We start from the raw sequence: 23,858 nt of genomic DNA, 5'->3' as shown, positions 1-23,858 counted from the left end.
GGGCTTTTTTTTGTTGTTTTTTTAATCTTGCTTTTTTTGGATTTCCCTGTCTGGGTTAACTTCTGGTTGCTCTGCCCAGTGTTCTAGTCTTGGGTTGATACCTGATAGTATTGGTTTTCTAACCAAAGGACTCCCTTTAGTATTTCTTGTAATTTTGGTTTGGTTTTTACAAATTTCCTCAATTTGTGTTTATCTGGAAATGTCTTAATTTCACCTTCATGTTTAAAAGACAGTTTTGATGGATATATGATTCTTGGCAATTTTTTTCCTTCAATTTTTTAAATATGTCATCCCATTGTCTTCTTGCCTGCATGGTTTCTGCCGAGTAGTCCGAGCTTATTCTCATTGGCTCTCCTTTGTAGGTGACTTTCTGTTTATCCCTCGCTGCTCTTATAATTCTCTCTTTATCTTTGGTTTTGGCAAGCTTGATTATAATATGTCTTGGTGACTTTCTTTTAAGATCTACCTTATGTGGAGTTCGGTGAGCATCTTGGATAGACATCTTCTCATCTTTCACAATATCAGGGAAGTTTTCTGCCAACAAATCCCCAACAATTTTCTCTGTATTTTCTGTTATCTCTCCCTGTTCTGGTACTCCAGTCACTTGTAGGTTATTTCTCTTGATAGAGTCCCACATAATTCTTAATGTTTCTTCATTTTTTTTAATTCTATTATCTGATTTTTCTTCAAATATACTAGTGCCAAGTGATTTATCTTCAAGTTCAGAAATTCTAGCTTCTACTTGCTCAATTCTGCTCCTCTGACTTTCGACCAAGTTATCTAATTTCGTAATTTTCTTGTTAATCTTCTGAATTTCTGATTGCTGTCTGTCTATAGATTTTTCCAGCTTGTTAAACTTTTCGTTATGTTCCTGAATAATCTTTCTAATTTCTTCATTTGCTTTACCTGTGTGTTCCTTGGCTCGTTCTGCATATTGCCTCATTTCCTTCCTGATGTCTTGAAGGGTTCTGTATATTAAACTTTTGTATTCTGCATCCCGTAAGTCCAGGAACACACTTTCATCTAGAAGATCCCTAGATTCTTTGTTCTGAGAGCCTGTTGAGGTGATCATGGTCTGTTTCTTTATGTGACTTGATACTGACTGTTGTCTCCGAGCCATCTAGAAGTTATTGTATTGGTTTATGCTTACTTACTGTGTCGTAGCTGCTTGCTTTGTTTTGTTTTGGTATACCCCTACAGGTTGCTTGAGTGAGCAAGCTTGATTATTTTCGCCTTTGGAGCTCTTGTGTCCTGTCCCCAGCTGGCTAGAGCTGTTATCATGTATATCAGTCTAGGAGTCCATTCAGTTTTCTTGTATGAATTCAGCTCAGGTTTCCAGGTAGCTGATATCAAGTGTGTGGTACAGGCTCTGTCCTACAGTCTTAGAGGGGTAGGGGTGATTGGCATATATACCGGTATCTGATTGCAGCAGGGTCTTGCTGTGAACAAGGCAGGGGGCTGAGAACCGACCCCCAAGCATGTCTGAGGAAAACATGTCTCTGTTCCCTAGAGCATGCTGGTGGGTGGGTTCTTCAGAGGGACCATGTGCACCCAAAGTTTTTGGTTGTAAGGACTGGGAGGTACCAGTTATCTTTGGACCCGTTTCGCAGGTGGCTGGGTGACCTGAGTGGAGCTACCAGTCCTTAGGTCCCTATTGTGGGTAGGTGAGGACCTTGTTTAATAGGCAAAACAATGTCAAACAACAAGCACCCACCTCTCCACCGCACAACTGAAATGGTTGGAGTTTGCCAACATGGGCCTATTGTCCTAAGATAGGCCCACACAGGTCCATGCAGAAGGGAAAGGTGCTCAAGGTCCATGGATGGTTTTTGCCTGGACAGGAGCCACTTCTGTCCTGAGCTTCCCTAGTTAATGGAGCTAGCAAATTATCTTTTCCCCCCAGTTGCAAATTTTTTCCTTCTCCAAGGCCAGGAGGATGGCTCTAGGTGCTCACCAGGGTCTATCTCAGGCCCAGGGATTCAGACACTGAAGCCGGCTTGGGGGTGGGGGGGGGCCTGGTAAAATATATGCAAGTACTTAGCTTTTGCCGAGAGCACACCGTTCTCCTCAGGTTCTGAAGTTGTGAGTGAGCTGTGTGGCTGGCTGCTTCTCCCTGAGGGAACTGCAGCCAAACGCTAGTACCAGCCCGCCTCCAGGGCTCCGGGAATGGTGTCTGAGGGCTCCCCACAATTCAGGTCCGATAACTCCTCTCCGCTTCTGAACGGCCTCTTCCTCCCCCTGCCCCTCTGTTTGTTGTTTAAGCTTGCCTTTGATGCTCAGGGCTCCCAGCTTGTCACAAATATACTCATTTCACTTGTTTTTTTGGGTCTTTGTTGTAAAGAGGGCTTGATGGAAGTGTCTGTCTATGCCGCCATCTTGGCTCCGCCTCCAGAGTTTTTTAATTAATAACGTTGTTGTTGTTAGGTGCCTTCAAGTCAGTTCCAACTCATAGTGACCCTATCTATGTACAACAGAATGAAACACTGCCCAGTTCTGTGCCACCCTCAAAATCATTGTTATGATTAAGCCCATTGTTACAACCACTGTGTCAATCTTTCTTATTGAGGATCTTTTTCGCTGACCCTGTACTTTACCAAGCATGATGTCCTTTGGCAGGGACTGATCCCTTCTGATAACATGTCCAAAGTACGTGAGACGTAGTCTTCCCATTCTTGTTTTAAGGAGCATTCTGGATGTTCTTTTTCAAAGACAGGTTTGTTCGTTCTTTTGGCAATGCATGGTTTATTCAATATTCTTCACCAACACCACAATTCAAAGGTGTCGATTATTCTTTGGTCTTCCTTATTCAACTTCCAGCTTTAGCATGCATATAGGGCAATTGAAAACACCATGGCTTGGGTCCGGAGCACCTAACTACTAATAGCTAACTTTTATCGGAAGTCCCTGGGTAGTGCAATTGGTCAGCATGCTGGACTGCTAACCAAAAAGTTGGAGGGTCAAGTCCACCCAGAGTCACCTCAGAAGAAAGGCCTGGCTATCTACCTTTAAATAATAGCCACTGAAAATTCTACAGAGCACAATTCTACTCTGATGCACATGGGTCACCGTGAACTGAAATCAACTCAATGGCAACTTGTTTTTTAACTTTTGTTGAATTGTTACTATGTGCCAGGTAGTATGCTAGGGGTTTTACACACACAGCTCATTTAACAGTCTTATCAGCTCTATAAGGTAGGAAGTATTTTATCCCCATTTTAGAAAGGAGAAACCTGAGGCTTGGAGAGTCTAAGTAAGTTGCTCAGGACATACAGTCAAGGAGGACAAAACCAGATTCGACTCCAGAGTGTGAGCTCCTACGTAGCATCTTCTTCTGTCTCCCCTATGTGTGCATTTATGAGCCAGTTTTCATTTATGAATTGAGAACCCAGTATGTGCCATTGATTATGCAGCAAAAACCCAAACAATGCTGTATCATTGAATCTTCTCAACAATCGAATAAAGTTGAAATGCGTGTTCCCAGATATGTCAGAGGGGAAACTGAGACTCAGAAGTCTAAGCAAATCCCACTGCTAATAAGAAGCATAGCCAGGATCTACCCCAGAGCCCCTGAGTTCCCCTGAGGAAGAGGATATGCTGTCTGGGATATTTGCCAAAGCAGGTCTAGGACTCAGGAGGCAAATCTGCATAACAGGATATTGGGACAAGAGGATCTGGGCCCTTGGAGCGTCCTCCCCACCGAGTCTGGCCTGTAGTCCTTAGTCCCCATCATGCACCTCCAGGGTTTCTCCACCCCTCCTGGGTGCCACCTCCAGCAGCAAAAGACCCCCAATTCTGACGAAGCCATCGTTTTTTGTGTCTTTGAAGGGAGACGGCAATTTGGCAACTCTCAGGTAATAGTCCTCCACCATCCCAAGTCAAGATTAGGGTGGTTAGTGCTCTCATAAGGACCATAGTGCTTTGAGAATTCAATTTGGGCAGGTCAGCTTCCTATTTTGAAAATGAAATCAACCAAACGTCATGCTTTCACCTTGGACCTTGCACCCCAGGTGTTTTCAAAATTTGAACTTTAGGCACAAATAGTAGAGAAGGGAACAAAAAAAAAAATCCTTTGGGTTAAGTCAGTTTGATTCTGATCCGTAAAGGGAAGGAATCTGGGGATGATACTTGGTGGCCAGACAGGGAGATGTTGGCACCCAATTCTCAGGGTAGAGCTGCCCTCAATCTCAGGGAATTCTCTGCTAGTCTTTAAATTCTCTGCCAGTCTTCCTCTTACCTATTACCAGAGCACAAGCACACACACATTCTGGAAGGCTAAGACCATTAAAGGCTTCCCTACCTCAGCCATCATGGCAGATAGAAAAGGGGACATCATCCCCATTAACTTGGAGCTGTCATGACAGACAGGAAACAGAAACCCTTCAGCACAGAGGTGGAAACCCCCTGCCTGGTGGGCCTCAAGCTCTGGCTCATCAAAGCTCATTTGGCAAAGGATACCCACAATAAGTCTAAACTTTTCCCTCCTCCCTTTGACTGGGCCTGGAAGATTTATACAGGAGCCCTTGCACCCTCTCACAGAACCCCCTACTAGATAACCCTCTGACCTATGCTGTATGGGAGAGAAAACAGAAAGAAATCACAAGGCATGTGGAAATATTTAGCCATTCGAGATAGAGACATAAATCTGAGCAATTAGGGAAAATGTCACATTATACCGCAGAGTTCGTGCAAGAAACAGGAGATAAGTGTAAAGATTCTCTGAGTGTTCTTCCAGGAGGGCATTTCAACTACAAAACTGTGGGAGCAGTACTAAAAGGAAAAAATCTAAGAAGATCGCTTTGGGGGTGAGAAATATGATTGACAATTTTTTTAATGGAGGTAACAAACTGCAAATTGGAAATGGCAGAAAACCAAATCTGAGAATTAGAAGACAAGCCGAAGAGATATTACCAGAACTCAAAGAGAAAGGTCAGTAAATTGAAATGAGAAAAAAAATAAGAAACAGAAAATACTTGTCCTGGATGTAAAAGTAGTTCAAAAGGAAAGAAAAGAAGAATGGAGAAGTAACAATTAAAAAGAAGTCTCCCTTAGACTGCAGGAAGATGGAAGTCTTCAAGGTAGGGGGATCCCTGAGCACAAACCCTTACCTAGACAGGACACATAGGATATGCTTTAATTTCACATGAAAAGAAAGGGGGAAAAGCCCTATAACTAACTGAGCATAAAATATAAACGAGTTAAATTTTTCTGTTAAAAAACTTGGCTTGGATCAAAATCAAAATGCAGCTTATAAAGAAGCACACATAAAATAAAATATTCCAGAAAGTTTAAAAAAAAAAAAAAAACTCATTCACGCATTTTTTCATTCAAAAAATAAATATCAAGTTCTTCCTACGTGACAAATAAAGTGATGGGCAAAGACTTACCAGACAAACACAAAGAACAAATCAGAAATGATAATATTAATATTTAACAAGATAAAGATGGAAGGAAATGGTAGATATGAGCAACATTTTTTTTCAATCTTTGCCAGATTATACAGCCAAAAAAATAGAGACTATTTAATCAATATTGTTAGTTAACTTAAATATATATTTGGGTGTGCGTGTGCGTGTGTTTGTGTGTGTATAGAGTAGAACTGTCCCAAAGGGTTTCTATGGCTGTAAATCTTTATGGAGGTAGACTGCCACCTCTTCCTCCCACAAAGTGACTGGTGGGTTGAAACCGCCAACCTTTTAGTTAGCAACTGAGCACCTTAACCACTGTGCCACGAGGGCTCATTAAATGCTATGTAAAATTTCCATATAATATAGCAAGCACAAAAGAAGGATAAAGATAAGTTCTTTTTAAATTTAATTGAGAATCATATTTAAAAATCAAGGTCTTAGCACTAGGTATGCTCATTGCCACTGGTGTGTCATTTCTTCTAGGCCCTCTCAGCAGACAAAGCTAGGAAATAGTGTACGCATCATACGTACTACCTAGACAGACGCACAGATGGAAAGGTAAATCTTAAAAACCATGAGTTCATCTGCTACTGCAGTTCCGGTGCAGCATCACACCCTTTCCATATTTCCCCAGCAGTTCCCATTTGCCTCAACATATTTATTCATTTATTTCAAGGCTAGAACTCACAGAAGGTGGGTTCCAAATTCTAACCCATTACCTCTGCAAAAAGGAAACCGTCTAGAAACAAAACCAACTAGGGATTAGTATTTGTTTACAGTTTGCTTGTTTGTTTTTATTTGTTTTAAGTAGGACTCCTTGGAGGAATCACTGAGTGTAGATCTGGGGCAGGGAAAGTAAAGATGAACTTGAAATACCTTTCTGTGCCAGAAAATAAAGAAATACTCAGTCATGAGGACATGTCAAAAAGACGCAAGAATCAGCTTGAAGGGCTAAATCTGGGACAATGTGAGCAGCAAACTATATATAATGATAGTAATAGATTATAATCTACTGAATAAATTAAGAATTCATGAGTCCATACTGATATAAATCAATGAATTTTTTACAAAATAAAAGGAGCTCTTTCCAAATTAGTGAATGTAGGTATACATTATTTTTTAATTGCTACATACTGTTGACCTCATCATTTTTTTTATTGTGCTTTAAGTCAAAGTTTACAAATCAAGTCAGTTTCTCATACAAAAACTTACATACACCTTTCTATGTGCTCCTAGCTGCCCTCCCCCTAATGAGATGGCACGCTCCTCCTCTCCACCCTGTATTCCCCGTGTCCATTCAGCTCTGCTCCTGTCCCCCTCTACCTTCTCACCTCGCCTCCAGCAGGAGCTACCCACGTTGTCTCATGTATCTACTTGAGCCAAGAGACTCACTCCTTACCAGTATCATTTTCTGTCTTATAGTCCAGTCCAATCCCTGTCTGAAGAGTCGCCTTTGGAAATGGTTCCAGTCTTGGGCTAACAGAAGGTCTGGGGACCATGACCTCTGGAGTCCTTCTAGATGGTAAAATTTTGGAAATTTTGTTTTCTTCTTTTAACCATTACATATTTGTTGTTGCACTTTCTAAAATGAATATGTATCACTGTTATAAACAGCTTTTAATAGCACAAAAATATTTCACACTGAAATGTTAATTCTTGTCAGCATTATGTAATTTACTCTAGTAAGTATCCTTTAAATATAAATATCTCATCAATAAAAAAAAAAAAAAACAAAGGGAGAAGGAAAAGTTCTCCCTTACGGTAGAATGCCAATTGATAATACAGAATGAAAAATGGAATTAGAAAATCATCAACGGATACTAAAACAAGTAGGTAAAAATTTGATGAGAGATAGGGAACATAGTCTGAAAGTATCTCTCCATAAATTACTTGTCAGTTACAAAGGGAAAAAATAGTAACTATGTAGTGGAAAAACCAGATAGACAATGCTTATTATGGATCGAATTGTGTCCCCAAGAGCATATGTTGAAATCCTAACCTCTACTACCTGTGACCAAGACCTTGTTTGGAAATAGGGTCTTTGAAGATGGTATCAGTTAAGTTAACATGAGGTCATACTGGAGTAGGGCAGGTCCGAATCCATTGAGTGGTTCCCTTATGAAAGAAGGAGAACAGACACAGAGAGACAGGCAGGGGGAAGGAGACACGTAAAGACTGATATACAAGTCAAGGAATGCCTGGGGTGACCAGAAGCTGGAAGGGACAAGAATGGTTCTTCCTCTCGAGACTTTAGACAGAGTATGGCCCCGGCTGACACCCTGAATTTGTATTTCTAGCCTCCAGAACTGTGAGACAACATATTTCTGTTCTTACAAGCCACCCAGTTCGTGGTATTTTGTCATGGCAGCCCTAGGAAACTGATATACCACCTTAACTAAGTGATCAAAGTTGATATCACCAATATTGGGACAAACTGGTATCCTGTACCTCATAATAAGATGTACTGAGAAGGGCACAACACCACTTCGGTTGCGTTCCTGCCAATAGTACCTAACCTGAATCTGTACATCAGGAATCATAGCACAAACCCAACTGAGAGACATTCTGCAAAATAACTGACCTATACTCTTCAAAAACATCAAGGTCAACAAATACAATGAAAGCTGAGTAACTGCTCCAGATTAAGGAGGCTAAAGAGACATGACAGCTAAATGCAGTACTTGATCCTAGACTGGACCCTGCAGGGGGGAAAAAAAAAAAAAAAACCTGTAAAGGACAGTATTGGGACAATTGATAAAATTTGAGTATGGATTATGGGTGAAATCATAGTACCATATCAATGTTAAATTTCCTGTTTTTGGTAACCGTGCTTTGGTTATATAAGAGAATATCCTTTTTTAAAGAAATAACATTGAAGTATTTAGGAGTTAAGGGGCATGATGTCTGCGACCTATTCTCAAATGACTTTTTAAAAAATTAGTACACATACTAATTAAAAAAAAAAAAAAAAAACTTGGCTGTAGAGTTGATTCTGACTCATACAGACCCTATAGGACAGAGTAGAACTGCCCCATAGAGGTTCCAAGGAGCAGCTGGTGGATTTGAACCGCCGACCTTTTGGCTGGCAGGCAAGCTCTTAGCCACTGCTTCACTAGGTCTCCTACATACTAATACATACCAAATATTAGTGTGTGTAGAGTTATTAGTACATATTTACAGAGATAGAGCAATAAAGTGAATGGGACAAATTCAAACAATTGGCAAAGGGTATGTGGGAGTTCCTTAAATTATTATTGTAAATTTTATCTAAATTTGAAATAACAAAATAAAAGGTTACTAAAACATTGAAAATAATTGACTATTTAATTTTTAAAAGAATAAATTAATAAAAAATTTAAGAAGGAGTTTCCTAAAACAAAATAAAAAATTCTGTCAAGTCTGATCAAGGAATAAAAAACAATAGCAAGGATAGAAAAGTAATATAATCACTGCTATGTGACTAATTTTCTTTATAAAAGACTATGATAAACAATTCCATACTGATATTCTTAACTGGATTCCAGACTGTTCATATTTCATCAATTTTTCCACTAATGTCCCTTTTTTGTAACCAGGATCCTATCCAAGATAGCACGTTGCATTGAATCATCATGTCTCCTTAGTCTTTTCTAGTCTGCGACAGTTTCTTCCATATATTTTCTTGTTTGTTGCGACCTTGACAGTTTAGAGGAATCCTGGCCAGGTATTTTATAGAATGCCCCTCAATTTAACTCCAATAGTTTTTTAAATATCAGTATGATTTATAAGTTTCTTGGAAATAGATTACCAAAACTGTCAACAAAAGAAATACTGATGAATCTTTAAAAAAAAAGAAGAAATGTAGAAAAACTGGAAAAATTGCCGAAGAACTGATTCCAAAAAAGGCAGTGGATTAAAGTTTTAAGAGTAACTTCTTCTAGACATTGAGGTATGGATGACCCTCGTGCCATATAAGTTGTTTCAGAGGAAAGAAAAACTTGGAAATTCTCCCAGTTTATTGTTCAAAGCAAGCATAATCTTGACACGGAACTTGCCAAAGATAATGCAAAAACTAAAAAAATCTAGGAACCAATCTCATTTATGAATACAGATGTAAACATTCTAAATAAAATACCGTGACTCAAATCCAACAAGATCAAGAAGGTTTTCTTGCCAAAATGCACAGCTTTCTCGACACTAGAAACATCTACTAAACTATATTTCATCTCATTGGAAAGTCAAAGAAGAAAACCATGTAATCGTCTTGATGGAAGCTGAAAAGGCATGGTATGAATTCAGTATCTCTTCCTGATGAAAGCTCAATAAATTTGGAATAGAAGCATCCAATCTTAAAAATGATAAAAAATATCTAGCTCAAACCACAGACAATATCACACACAAGCATGGAAAACAAGAATCGTTTCCATCAAAGTCAAGAATGTGACAAGAGTGCATATTATTAACATTAACCATGCTCAGTTGTCCCAGGCAATTTAATAACATGAAGACAGAAAATAAAAATTATGACTATAGGAGATCTAGTGGCACAGTGGTTAAAGTGCTCGGCTGCTAACCAAAAAGTGGCTTTTGAACCCACCAGCTGCTCCTTAGGAGAAAGATGCAGCAGCCTGCTTCCGAAAAGATTTACAGCCTTGGGGCAGTTCTGCTCTGTCCTATAGGGTCACTATGAGTCGGAATCGACTGAATGGCAGTAGGTTTGGTTTTTGGTTTTATTGGAAAGGTAGAAGTAAAGCTTTCAGTAATTCTCAATGTTTATTGACCCAGAAAACCCAAGAGAATCAACTGAAAATAAAAATTAGAATGTTAAAAGAAGTTAGCCTGGTGACCAGTTACAGAAAAAAATCGTATAAAAAACTATGCACTTTCCAACATATCCACAAATGACTATGAAAAGCTAATCACAATTAGTAATGCAAAATAATATCATCTACAATAACAATAAAAAAATGTGATTACATACGAACAAACTAAACAATAAATGTGCAGGATGCCTACTGGTAAAACACAAAATTGGGAGTCTTCACAGACCTGAATAAATTTAGAAATGCAACACATTCCAACAATATTATATAGATAACAATTAACTTATAAATACAATAATTTCAATCAAAATGTATTTCCATCAAACTCTTACAGAAGAATGCTCATAAAAATTTTTAAGTAAAAATGAGAATTAGAAAGGACATGTCATATCAGATATTAAAATAAATTACACAGCTATGGTAATAAAACAGTGTGGATTTGACCCAGAAAAAGACAGACATGAAAGGGCATGACCAATAAATTCATCTAAGAAAAAGTAAAATGACCAATGAACAAACGGAAAAGACATTTAGCCCATTAGTTACCAAAGAAATAAATCGATACAAAATAACACTTTTTGGCTTTCAAATGGACAAAGATTGGAAAGGACTATAAAACACAATGCTAACAAAAAAAGTAAAGAGTAACTTGCTATAAACTTTTTGGAGAGGAATTTGAAACTATGTAAGAAAAACTTGAAAATTTAGCACTCAGAAATTTTATGTTTAAAATTAGAAGCAACTATCCACTTGATGAAACCATTTAAAACTGTGTCCTTGAAGGATACACTATTAAGTAGAAAAATGTCCACATATATTAAGAGAAAAAAAGCAGACTGCAAATGACTTCGCATAGTCTGATCCAATACTTATAAAAGAGCAGGCACCTGGCAAAGAAGTTTAGTGAATAGACACTGTGACACAGAAGGATTCGCCCTGTCTGCTTTCCTGCAGCTGAGTATCTCCTTGTCAATCATTGCTAGTCATCTTCCCTCCTCAGCTTTCTCTCTCCCATTACATTGGTCAGCTTCTGGATGGCAGGGCTGTAATTTATTCATTCGCTCATTGGCTGAGTGAGTCAAGCATTGGGGAAAGTGCTGGGTTTACAAAAGCACATAGCCCTCAGCGAGATTATGATCTGGTAGAAAAGACATTCTACTACTTTGTAATTCCCTCTTACTTACCCGTGTCCTGCGGTAGGGATGTCTGTCTGGCACTCTGAGACCCCACAGTACCTGGCTCTTGCCAGCCTTTCCATATCATTTCTCTTTACCCTCCCCTCACTGCTGTCTGGTCACCCTGCAGATGGAGAGCCAAGTACCCTAGCCCAAACACTGTCTACTGAAATTTATCACCATGTGCCAGCAATTCTAAACAATGTCAGTGATAAAATACTCCCCCCCCCACCAAAAAAAAAAAATGTTTTTGCAACTCTGGTGGTGCACTGGTTAAGAGGTCAGCTGCTAACCAAAAGGTTGGCAGTTCGAATCCACTAGCCACTACTTGGAAACCCTATGGGGAAATTCTACTCTGTCCTATAGGGTCCCTATGAGTCGGAATCAACTTGACAGCAATGGGTTTGCTTTGAATTTTGATAGGTTCTAAACAAGTACACAAGTGCTACCATTACTTTGAGTTTTCATTACACATACATATTGTTGTTAGGCACCATCTAGTTGGTTCTGACTCATAGAGAGCCTATATACAACAGAATGAAACACTGCCTGGTCCTGTGCCATGCTCACAATCATTGTTATGCTTAAGCCCATTGTTGTAGCCACTGTGTCAGTCCATCTCATTGAGGGTCTTCCTCTTTTTCGCTGGCCCTCTACCAAGCATGATGTCCTTCTCCAGGGACTGATCCCTCCTGACAACATGTCCAAATATGTGAGATGCAGTCTTGTCATCCTTGCTTCTAAGGAGCACCCTGGCTGTACTTCTTCCAACATAGGCCTGTTTATTCTTTTGGTAGTCCATGGTATATTCAATATCCTTCTCCAACAGCACAATTCAAAGGTGTAAATTCTTCTTCAGTCTTCTTTATTCATCGTCCAGCTTTCACATGCATAGGAGGCGATTGAATACACCATGGTTTGGGTCAGTCACACCTTAGTCTTCAAGGTAACACCTTTGCTTTTCAACACTTTAAAGAGGTCTTTTGTAGCAGATTTGCCCAATGCAACGCATCTTTTGATTTCTTGACTGCTGTTTCTATGGGTGTTGATTGTGGATCCAAGTAAAATGAAAGCCTTGACAAGTTCAATCCTTTCTCCATTTATCATCAGGTTGCTTATTGGTCCAGTAGTGAGGATTTTTGTTTTCTTTATGTTGAGGTGTAATCCATACTGAAGGCTGTGTCTTTGATCTTCATCAGTAAGTACTTCAAGTCCTCTTCACTTTCAGCAATTAAGGTGAGCCAGCTACATAATGCAGGTTGTCAATGAGTCTTCCCCCAATCCTGATGCCCCATTCTTCTTCATATAGTCCAGCTTCTCAGATTATTTGTTCAGCCTACAGATTGAATAAGTATGGTGAAAAATACAACCTTGACGCACACCTTTCCTGACTTTAAACCACGCAGTATCCACTTGTTATATTTGAACGACTGCCTCTTGATCTATGTACAGGTTCCTCATGAGCACAACTAAATGTTCTGGAATTCCCATTCTTCTCAGTGTTATCCACAATTTGTGATGATCCACACAGTTGAATGCCTTTGCATAGTCAATAACACACAGCCAAACATCTTTCTGGTATTCTCTGCTCTCAGCCAGGATCCATCTGACATCAGCAATGATATCCCTGGTTCCGCATCCTCTTTTGAATCCACCTTGAATTTCTGGCAGTTCCCTGTTGATATACTGCTGCAGCTGCTTTTGAATCTTCAGCAAAATTTTATTTGTGTGTGATATTAATGATACTATTCGATAATTTCCCCATTCAGTTGGATCACCTTTCTTGGGAATAGGCATAAATACAGATCTATTCCAGTCAGTTGGCCAGGCACCTGTCTTCCAAATTTCTTGGCATAAATGAGTGAGCATTTCCACTGTTATGTGCATTTGTTGAAATGCCTCAATTGGTATTCTGCCAATCCCTGGAACCTTGTTTTTTGCCAATGACGTGAGTGAAGTCAAGTTTTCAGAACCTTCATTTGCTGATGTGGCATGACTCAAAATGAGAAGAAACAGCTGCAAACATCCATTAATAATCAGAACATGAAATGTACAAAGCATGAATCTAAGAAAATTGGAAATTATCAAAAAAAGAAATGGAATGCATAAACATGGATGTCCTAGGCATTAGTGTGCTGAAATGGAGGGGATTGGTCATTTTGAATTGGACAATCATACAGTCTACTATGCCAGGAATGACAGCTTGAAGAGAAATTGTTGCGTTCATCACCAAAAAGAACATATCAAGATTCATCTTGAAGTACAATGCTGTCAGTGATAGGATAACACCCATACACCTACAAGGAAGACCAGTTAATAAGATTTTATTCAAATTTACTCACCAACCACTGGGACCAAAAATGAAGAAACTGAACATTTTTACCAAATTCTGCAGTCTGAAAGTCACCAAACATGCAATCAGGATGCATTGATAACTATTGGTGATCAGAATGTAAAAGCTGAAAACAAAGAAGAAGGATCAGTAGTTGGAAAATATGGCTTTGGTAATAGAAACAATGCTGGATATTGCATGATGGATTTTTGCAAGATCAACGACTTCCTCATTGCAAATACCTTTTTTCACCAACATAAATGGCAACTATACACCTGGACCCCACCAGATAGAATACACAGGAATCAAATCAAGTACATCTGTGGAAAGAGACTATGGAAAAGCTCAATATTATCAGTCGGAAGAAGGGGGCCAACTGCGAAACAGACCATTAGTTGCTCATATGCAAGTTCAAGTTGAAACTGAAGAAAATTAGAACAAGTTCACGAGAGCCAAAGTATAACCTTGAGTATATCCCACCTGAATCTAGAGGCCATCTCAAGAGTAGATATGATTCCTTGAACTGTAATGACTGAAGACCAGGTGAGTTGTGGAATGACATCAAGGACATTATATATGAAGAAAACGAGATGTCATTCATTTAAAAAGACAGGAAAGAAAGAAAAGACCAAAATGGATGTCAGAAGAGTCTCTGAAACTTGCTCTTGAATGTCCAGTAGCTAAAGCAAAAGGAAGAAATGATGACGTAAAAGAGCTGAACAGAAGATTTCAAAGAGTGGCTCAAGAAGACAAAGTAAAGCATTATAATGACATGTGCAAGGACCTGGAGATAGAAAATCAAAAGGGAAGAACAAGTTCAGCATTACTCAAGCTGAAAGAACTAAAGAAAAAATTCAAGCCTCGAGTTGCAATATCGAAGGATTTACAGGGAAAATATTAAACGACACAGGAAGCATCAAAAGAAGATAGAAGAATACAGAGTCACTATACCAAAAAGAATTTATCGACGTTCAACCACTTCAAGAGGTAGCATATGATCAGGAATGGATGGTACTGAAGGAAGAGGTCCAAGCTGCACTGAAGGTGTTGGTGAAAAACAAGCCTCCAGGAATTGACAGAATACCAGTGAATTTAGACAATAGAATGGAAATAAACAATGATAGTACAGTGATTGTAAAGAGAAGAAGCATAACTTACGTTACTTCGATCCTGTCATTCTAACCGATCATTTGGAAATTCTAATTTCTGTTTAGAATTTAAAAGACTGTGAATGACAGGGGCTTTTTTGTTTTGGTAAATGTTATCTATTTTGATAAGCGCAAATTTTAGTTAATGTGTGATTTTATTGAATTTGAGCTATATCTTTAAAGACTGGAATTCCTTATTTTCAGTTGTTGTTTGCTTGAAAACGAAAACAGAATCAAGAAAATGAAGTGTGACAGCAGCGATACGATTTAGTAGTTTTACCCTGGTGTGAAGTTGCAGATGAGGCTAATCAGTCGTGAAAATATTCACAAATAGCCAGCACCTGCCTTAAACAACATACAGTAAAAGATCAAGCTTTAAAACTGTCTCTTGCAGATCTATGCCCAGAAATTGTAGAGAAGGGCATGAACGAGGCAACAGACAAATGCAAAGAAATGGACACTTACATAGGAAAAGAATCACATTTTGGAGAATACCAAGAGCGTGGAGGAAAGGTACTGGTCTTCCATTGCCAGGAGAGTCTGAAAGCGTGAAGCTTGAACACCTCAGTCATGCTCACCAAGAACTGGACAGTCTGTCTAAAACCATGGATCCAATAACGCCACGTTGACTCTCATTCAACCATTCTTTCTGATTTTTCTAGAAGAAAATCTTAAGAAGTTTTTACTGATGAAAAAAGGAAATTTCCAATGACAAGGTTTTAGTGAAAAATCAAGTAGGGGGGAGACATTCGAAATGGGAGATTTTACAAATCTCTGCCAAAATTATCCCTGTGTTTAAGGCCTTTCATAACTATTTGTATATCTGTCGTTTCATGTGAAAGAAAGTCTTTGAAATTGAAATTTAAAAAGAGTTCTTCAACCAGCTTGGAGTGAAGACAGACTGACAAACCTGGCTGTAGTCACCACTGACTGAATATCCAGGGAAGGTTAATATAGCCATTGGCGAATTTGCAGAAATTTAGCCTGGAAAGGGAACCCATAAGACCATTATTCACTACTGTAACAGACTAATATGGAGGGATAAGGTTTCCCCTTTTTCAAGAACTACTTTAATGTAATTTAAGAGAATCAATTCATTACTTATTTTTCTCTTTTGTACTTTAATTTTTTGTGGAATGCTCAGCGCTATGAAGTTCAATTAAAGAAATTATTTTCACTGTCTCCATTTCTTTTCCAGCCACCATTGTTATTTGTTTTATTTCAAGATTATTACTAAAAACCGTTCTGGCATATAGAGGAGAGAGGGTGTTGGAAGCAATTCTCTCGGCGTGAAATGCACCAGGCTCACATCTGCTCCTCCTCTTCCTTTGGACACGTCTAGTTTGTGCCCAGCTCTGAGCCTTTGAACCTGCATTTCTATCCGCCCGGGACACTGTCTTTCCAAGCCTCTCCCTGGGTCTGATATCGCCTCTCAGAGGGCCCTGCCTGGTTGTTTGTGCAGCAGGTCCATTTCTCCAGTGCACATCTGGCAGTCTTGCATTGTCCTCTTTGTTTGTTCATGGTCTATGTCCTGCTACTGGTGTGCAAACTTGGCGAGGGTAGGACTGTGCTGCCCGTTTCCCTGTCCCTCCTCAGCACGCTGCCAAGCATGTAACACATCCACAGGAAACGTCTGTGGGATCGATCTTTAAACTCAGAGGAGAAGACCTGACCTTGAGGCACAGGCGAGCAGGGTCTGGATCACTTAATGCAGGACCCTGAGGCTGAAACTTGACAATGACAAGTAAACAAGAGGGCAAGAGGAGGCAGGAGGAGGGAGGGCTGAGCTTCGGAGTACTCAGGGACTTGTAAGTGCACTGTGTCTGAAGGGCATTGTACTGACATCGAAATGGCAGGGGTCCTGAGACAGTCGTCCTAAGCAGGGCAAACTGACAATAAGTGTTTAAGGTGTTTGGCTTTACACTCAAGAAAATAAAGAGCTGGAAGTCTGTTTTAAGCAAGGGAGCAACATGATCAGATTTGTCCTCTTGAACTATCACTTTAATAGCAGAGAGGAAAAAGGGGTGTAGGAGCAAGAGCTGAAGGGGGAAATGGCTAAGGGCTGTCCTTTGTGGATCTGCTAGGAAAGACCCGGGCTGACTTACAGCATCAGCCTTTCACCCCAAGTGGAATTGCCTCCACCCTGTCCTCAACAACTGGGATTTCCATGGGTTTGGAGCAAGTCCAGGTGAGCTGCGGAAGGAGGGAGCAGGCAGTGGGCAGAGGGCAGAGGGCAGAGCAGAGGGTCTTGAAGGGGAGGGGGGCAAAGATGGAATAATTCTGGGGCTGTGGGAACAGGCGGGGTCCTAACCAAGATACTGATGGGGGATGGAGGCTAGAGGGGCAACAGGAGATAAGATAGAGGCAGAACTCAGCGTCCCTTCCAGCTGCCCTCCTCAGTCACGGGGGAACGTGGAGTGGAGGGCTCTGGAGACTGACACTGATGCAGAATTTCCAAGAAGAAACTCCTTAAAGATAAGAGACCACTGAATCTTCTTTACTAAAGCCCATCCACTGCAGAGGCTTCCCCTCATTTGGACCCCACAGGACCCATGCCCAGCTCCCACACCAGGAAGCACAACCAGGGCTCCGGAGCCACCAGATGCTCCAGGGACCCCTCCCCCAACACTAGTGGCCACCACTCATCCCCAACTCAGCTGCTGATGCTGGAACCCTCCTGGGACAGGGAGCAAGGGGCACACTTTGAACCTTTACATGCCAAGAGGAAGAAAATCAATTTCAATGCCCAAAGGAGGGAGTTACTACAGCAGAAGGTCACCAACCACTACGAGTGACTGTATTGTCTTGGAGGGAAAAATGCCTCCAAATGAGGCAAGAATGTACCGAGGTCTGGAGCAAACCCTCCTCCCCAAGAATAATGTGATAGAGTCCCAGGGGGACAAGACCACATGAAGAATAAGGTTTCTTTGTGTATGCACACCTGCAGCTAAATTCCAAATTCTGCTCACTGCCACTCCAGACAAGTCATCAACTTTTGCTACAGAGTTCTGACTCACATTCAATCTTGGAGGAACCAACTGGCCTTTGTAGTATTATTGCCACAGTAGCAGCAGGACCAGTGGCAGTGATCACTGCACTCAGAAGAGAGAGACATACTTCACAGCCCAGCCTTCAGGCCCCAGATCACTCTGGTTAGTGTCCAAGTTTCCTAGGACAGACACAGGATGCCAGGGCTGGACTTTGGGTGTGATTTCTAGATCCATTTCAGAAAAGATGGAAAGGCTCCACCGATGTCCAAGGGCCCTGTCTTTCCCCGGGGCCAGTGCAATGGAGCACAGTCAAGGCAAAGTCAAATGAGAGGCCCATTGAGACACTTAAAATCTCATTCTGGGAGTAAAGACCCCCGGAGCCCACCTTCTTGTCTAGGCAATGCAAGTGGGTGCCCAGTATTCTGGCATGAAGGATGTCTTAGTTATCTAGTGATGCTGTAACAGGAATAGCACAAGTAGATGGCTTTAACAAAGAGAAATTTATTTTCTCACAGTCTAGTAGGCCAGAAGTCCAAATTCAGGGTGTCAGCTCCAGGGGAAGGCTTTCTCTCTCTCTGTCAGCTCTGGAGGAAGGTCCTTGTCATCAATCTTCCCCTGGACTAGGAACTTCTCCGTTGAGGAACCCCGGGTCCAAAGGATGTGTTCTGCTCCTGGCACTGCTTTCTTGGCGGTATGAGGTCCCTCCCTCTCTGCTTTCCTTCTATCTCTTGCAAGACAAAAGGTGGTGCAGGCCACACCCCAGGGAAACTCCCTTTACATTGGATCAAGGATGTGACCTTAGTAAGGGTTTTACAATCCCACTCTAATCCTCTATAACATAAAATTACAGTCATAAAATGGAGAACAACCACACAATACAGGGAATCATGGCCTAACCAAGTTGACACATATTATTGGGAGACACAATTCAGTCCATGACAAAGGGCAAAAGCAACTTCTGCAGTTCTGTCACTCCCTGGACCATTTGCATAAAGTCCAAAACTCTTTTGGAGAATAAAGGGTAGTACTTCAACCTTGTTTCCTAAGTTAGAGAACACCAGGTGTGGACTATAGTGGCCCCGGCCAAGATCTAGGGGCCAGAAAAGCCAATGAAGCCCCTGGGATGAACACATCTTGAGAAAGAGGGAGTCTAGACAGGTGACCCAGCCCACCACAGGAGTGCAGTGTGGATGGGAGATATCCTTAGTGACTCTTCTAATGACACTTTTCACCAGGGCTTCTGAGAGACGACATCTGTGGACCAGCGTTCTTCCTGGTGGAAGTTCTGGCTGGTGACCAAAGGACCAAGAGTGGCCATGAAGTGGCTGAGCAGGAAGTGTGAGAGAGTGGAGCCCTGCACAGAAACTGCCTGGAGGCCACACCACAAAGCTGTCCATGGTCTGAGAATAATAAAAATAAGATTAAAAACTGGTGGAATGGCACCAAAACATGATCCATAAAAGAAAAGAAAAGAATAATAAATCAGAATTCATCAAAATTTAAAATGAAAAGACAAGCCACAGATGGGGAGAAAATACTTCCAAATCACATATCTGACAAAGGATTTGAATTCAAATTATATATAATGAACCCTCAAGACTCAATAGCAAGAAAAACCACAGCAGAAATAAGAAAAAATATATTAAAAATGGGTAAAAATTTTAAGACACTTAACCAAAGAAGATATATGGATAAAAAATAACTACATAAAAAAGATAGCCAACATTATCAGCCGTAAAACCAAAAACCAAACCCACTGCCGTCAAGTCTATTCCGACTCACAGCGACCCTGTAGGACAGAGTAGAACTGCCCCATAGAGTTTCCAAGGAGCACCTTGTGGATTTGAACTGCTAACCTTTTGGTTAGCAGCCATAGCTCTTAACCACTAGGTCACCAGGGTTTCCTTATCAGTCACAGGGAAACACAAATTAGAAATACAATGAGATACCAATTTACAGATATTTAAAAAAAAGGAAATTAGATAACTAAAATACAGAAAAAACAGTGACAATATCAGTGCTGGTGAGGATGCAGAGCACCGGAATTCTCATAAATTGTTGACTCAAAAAGGCGGAATGGTACAGCCACTTTGGGAAATAATTTGGCAGCCTCTTATAAACTTATGAGTCAGAATCAACTTGAGGGCAATGGGTTTGGTATAAACTTACAGCCCTAGAAAGATGAAAATGTGCTCCCGCAAAAATCTGTATCCAAATGTTTATTGCAATTTTATTCATAATCACCAAAAAATTGGGACAAAAGCAAATGTCCTTCAACTAGTGAATGGATAAATGAACTAATAGAATACTACTCAGCAGTAAAAAGGAGGCAACTACTGATGCACACAGCACCGTGGCTGAATCTGAAATGTGTCATGCTAAGGGAAAGAAGTCAAAGATAAAAGACTACATACTGTATGTATAGAGCCCTGGCGACACAGTGGTTGAGAGCTACGGCTGCTAACCAAAAGGTCGGCAGTCCGAATCCACCAGGCACTCCTTGGAAGCCCTACTGGGCAGTTCTACTCTGTCCTATAGGGTCGCTATGAGTCGAAATCAACTTGATGGCAACAGATTTGGTTTTTTGGTTTTGGTACTATAAATGGAATCCCATTCATATGACATTCTAGAAAAGACAAAAACTGTAGGAACAGAGAGCCTCAGTTGTGGCACAGTTTAGGGGTGTGGGGTGGGGTCGATTACAAAGGGAAGCATGAGAGAATTTGGGGGGTGATGGGTCAATTCAGTATCTTAATTGCGATGATGGTTACATGACTTTACTTTTAGCTGAACACATAGAACTGTACAGTGATTTTTACCACATACGAATAAAAAGTGAATAAATTTATTTCAAAGGTGTTTTAAAAAAACTGGTGGAAAGAAGTTTCTTCTCAAAATAGATTTGTTAAATTCAATGAATATTACAGGGAGCTCCCCCTCCCATTCGGTTTAACAGACACAGACCGAGCACCTGGGAGAGGTCCCTGCAAGGCTGCAAGGTCAGGGAGTGCTGAAACCCCCAATACTTCTGCCTTCCAAGATAACTCGGGAGCAAAGTGGAGCTGAGAGAAAATGCAGCTGGTGACTGGAGGCCTTTTGCAGAGGAGATGGGGCTTAAACCGTGCCCTGAGGAGTAGGTAGGATCCAGGGGTGTAGACACGGGGGACGGGGAGGCAAACATGTGGACACATGGACCAGCTGCTTCCAAAATGGGGAGGGGCCGGTGGGTATGTGGGTAAGAGGCCATGCGGTACTCAAGATAAGGGCCTGGTGGCACAGCCCCAAGGATCTGTGGTGGACTTGTTTGGGAGCCAGATGGACGTGAACAAATATCCGACATCGAGCTTGTTTAGATCAAATGCTAAAAGGGAGGTGGCGAAAGAACTTCTTACAAAACACCATAAATTGCCCATAAGAAAAAAACATTGATTGCACAACATGATGAATGTAACCGATATCACAGAATCGTATACCTGAAAAGGGTCGAATGAACAAATGTGTTTTATCAACAGCCATGTAAGCAGCAGTCAAGAAATCAAAAGACGCATTGCATTGGGTAAATCTGCTGCAAAGGACCTCTTTAAAGTGTTGAAGAGCAAAGATGTCACCTTGAAGACTAAGGTGTGCCTGACCCAAGCCAGGGTATTTTCAATCGTGTCATATGCATGTGAAAGCTGGACAATGAATAAGGAAGACCGAAGAAGAATTGATGCCTTTGAATTGTGGTGTTGGCGAAGAATATTGAATATACCACGGACTGCCAAAAGAACAAACAAATCTGTCTTAGAAGAAGTACAACCAGAATGTTCCTTAGAAGCAAGGATGGTGAGACTGAGTCTTACATACTTTGGACATGTTGTCAGGAGGGATCAGTCCCTGGAGAAGGACATCATGCTTGGCAAAGTACAGGGTCAGCAGAAAGGAGGAAGCCCCTCAGCGAGGTGGATTGACACAGTGGCTGCAACAATGAGCTCAAGCATAACAACGATTGTAAGGATGGCGTGTTTCATTCTGTTGTGCATAGGGTCGCTATGAGTCAGAACCGACTCGATGGCACGTAACGACATAACAACAACATACATAATGTTAATATAATACATATAAAAAGAAAAAAAATCAAGGAGAGATCATACCGACCCCATTAGCTGACATTTATGGGGTGCCTACCATGTGCCAGGTGCTGCTCTAAGTCCTTGATATGTACTGACTCATTTGATCAGCCACAAAGATATGAGGTCCTTTTATTACCCTCATTTTGCAAGTAAGAACATCGAGGCACACAGGGATGATGTAACGCACCCAGGGTCATAAGAACAGGGTAAGTGGCCAAAGGAAAAAAAAAAAGTGGCCAAGCTGGGTTCAAATCCAGGCAATATGACTCTGAGTCTACCCTCTTAGCCATATGCTAGGCTGCCCTGGGAAACGACAACTGCAAAGACAGCTTGAAGTGTATTTTTCAAACTACCTTTTTCTTCACTCGCACATCAACATTACGCTCCTCACTACACTCGCTTTGGATTCGCCATCAGGAAAGACCATTCACTGGAAAAGGACATCACAGTTGGTTAAGTAGCGGGCCAACAAGAACAAAGGAAACCTTCAATGAGACGGATTGACGGAACGGCCACACCGGTAGACCCAGACACACCTATGATTGTGAGGATGGCTGAGGACCTGGGCAATGTTGCCTTCTGCTCTACTTAAAAGATCATCATTGGTCACAACTGACTCCGCTGCGACTAACAACACCCAGCCTTCCAGGCTTCTTGTGCTGCCTTACACCTGTGCACGCGTGTGTGCAAACAAACACACACATGCACACATACCCCAAGCAGACACTGCCCCGCAAGGAAGCCAGTGAGGTCAAACCGAGTCCAGCTCCACACAAGACACACAAGACACTGAGTCTTAAAAATGATCAGTCCTTTCCAAAAGAGGCCAGGACACACAAGCAGCGGTGGGAGCCAAATGACGTCTAAGCGGTACAGCTAATAAATTAATTTCATGTGGAAACAGACTGGGTTGGCCCTGTGTTAATAAAGATCCCGTCCACATAAAGATTTAATTATGACACAGACTTCTCTGGCAAGGATCTCATCTTCTGAAGCTGTTTTGGATTCAAGCTTCTCCCAGGTCGCCTGTGCCTTACCGAGATTCCACATCACATGCAGACATCCCACAAGATATAAAAAATGCTCAGCCTTCTCATCAGTCTAGACATGCCACAGCATATAAAAAACATGCAGCCTTCTCATCAGTCACAGAGAAGTATGTCCTGCGCAGGGTTTCCCCCAGTTGCCCGCAGCCGGCGAATCTGCTGAGGTCCCTGCCTTCCTGGACAATGCAGGGCAAACACAGCCATTCTGACCCAGGAACAGGATTCAGGCATTTTACAGGAATTGGTCATTGAGCTTCTAGAAGATGCTGAGGATTCGGGGTGAAAACCCAGGGGAAGGTTTCTTTGCAGAGTGAGCAATCCCCTGGGAGGCAGGGCGGCACCTCAATGACTCACTGATAAAATGCAGGCTCCCCCAAATCAGAACTTGCCAGTTAGCGAGGGCTGGACTGCAGTTTCTGTTTGGCAGTGCTGGAAAACTAAGGGCTCGGTACGGGAATGGATAATGCAAGCAAGCATGGGGGTGGAGATCTACTTAATCTCATTAATACCAAGAGTATTCATTTAGTGTTCATCAATGTTTATCCAACAAGCACTCTGGGGCAGGCACTTGTTCAGCTCGTCCTCACGGAGTTCACAGGCCCAAACCAGACATCGCAGACAAGAAGACATAGGGCTGACTCCAGACTCCAGGCTGGACCCTCCTGCCTTTCCACCCTCAGCCTACATCCCCTGGCTTGGCACAGCCGCAGGGTTCGATTCCTTTGGAATGCTGCCCAGGGCCTTTCCACTTGCTGCTTCTCTCTCCCAGCCTTCGTTCAGCTAGCTCATTCTCCCACTTGAGTTCTCGGCTCAAAGATCACCTCTTCAGGGGGAGGCACCAAGAGCCT

The sequence above is a fragment of the Loxodonta africana genome, chromosome 21, assembly GCF_030014295.1.
Source record: "Loxodonta africana isolate mLoxAfr1 chromosome 21, mLoxAfr1.hap2, whole genome shotgun sequence".
Lineage (NCBI taxonomy): Eukaryota > Metazoa > Chordata > Mammalia > Proboscidea > Elephantidae > Loxodonta > Loxodonta africana.
The sequence above is the reverse complement of the archived record's forward strand: the minus strand, read 5'-3'. Positions refer to the sequence as shown.